Source organism: Olea europaea, unplaced genomic scaffold (assembly GCF_002742605.1).
Source record: "Olea europaea var. sylvestris unplaced genomic scaffold, O_europaea_v1 scaffold586, whole genome shotgun sequence".
NCBI classification, from domain to species: domain Eukaryota; kingdom Viridiplantae; phylum Streptophyta; class Magnoliopsida; order Lamiales; family Oleaceae; genus Olea; species Olea europaea.
In genome coordinates, this window is record NW_019264200.1 from 390,694 (window position 1) to 391,959 (window position 1,266).

The window sequence follows — 1,266 nt, forward strand, 5'->3', positions numbered from 1 at the left end:
CCATTTTCTTTTGATATTTCCACCACTTTTTCCAAAACTTTGGGCTATTCAATTCCATTTACTAGGCAGAATGCGGTTGCTCATATTCTGTCTCTTCATCTCCACCCCCTATAAATGCTTCGCATTTTCCATCTTCCATCTTCGTCTTCTTTTTCTTCTTTGAAACTAATTTGGTGCCATTACTTGGCATTCTGACAATCAATCCGATCCGAAAATGGACTGTTTAGTCCGCCCATTTTACTATTTGCCTTGATGTCACCTTTGGTGTGGGAGGTCTAGGAAATATTTTCTGGCCAGCAGCAAAGTTTTTACCATCGAAATTCTTCCCATCGTCTCTTTGTCCTTTACAAGGAGTCGATAATAGAAGGCAATTTTTGGGATGCTTGCGAGCCACCTTGCTTGCTGAGAGTGCTTTTCAGCTTGCTTGCTGAGAGTGCTTCTCAACCTCTTTGCTCGCCATTGCAGCGATGCATTTAGGAAGGTGGTGAGGCCAGTCCACGTCCCATCAATTTCTCGTTCTTCTGCTAGCTGCTATGGGCTAGCCATTGAGCCCTTGGCTCCTGTAAATATGTCCAGAAGGGACATTTTTTCATTATTTTATTCTTTGGATTCAATCTCTTCCTTTTTTCCTTTTCCTCCTTTTTTGACTCCAAATTATGTACATCCCCCCTCCACTATAGACAGCGCGAGCACCTCCCTACTCATTTGGATCCAGTTTTTAATCGAGAGGGAGCTATTTCATGATATTTTAACTGGGACCAATGCCAAGGCAGGGGTAGAAATTTATGCTCCCCAATTTTTTGCTCGCTCTGACCTTGTTATCCTTTAATCGTTCAATATATTTTGATTATACTTTTATCTGTTCACATTCCCATAAAGAAGGAACATATTTTTTCAAATATTTGCCGGTCAAACTTGGCTTGTTCTTTCTTGCTATTTAAGGAACTTAATTGACCGTTTCCATATTATTAATAAGACAGATGATGAGGCTATAAATGCTCGTAATCTTCTCTTAACAAGCTATTTTTCATTAGCCCCCTTCAATTCTAGCCACGCCATCCATCCTCTTTTTGAACAGCTCTGGCCGTCAGTGAAGCGCAGATTGTTTGCGACTGATGTCAATCGTGCCTTTCATTCACTAGACCAACCGAGCATTTCTTCCCCTCCTCCTGTTTTAGTCACTCCTTTGTCCATTCGGAGTCCTCCTCCTCGTTGCGCTAAACAGTCTGCTTGTCCATCTTCTTCTCTCCCTGCCAAGCCTACTAC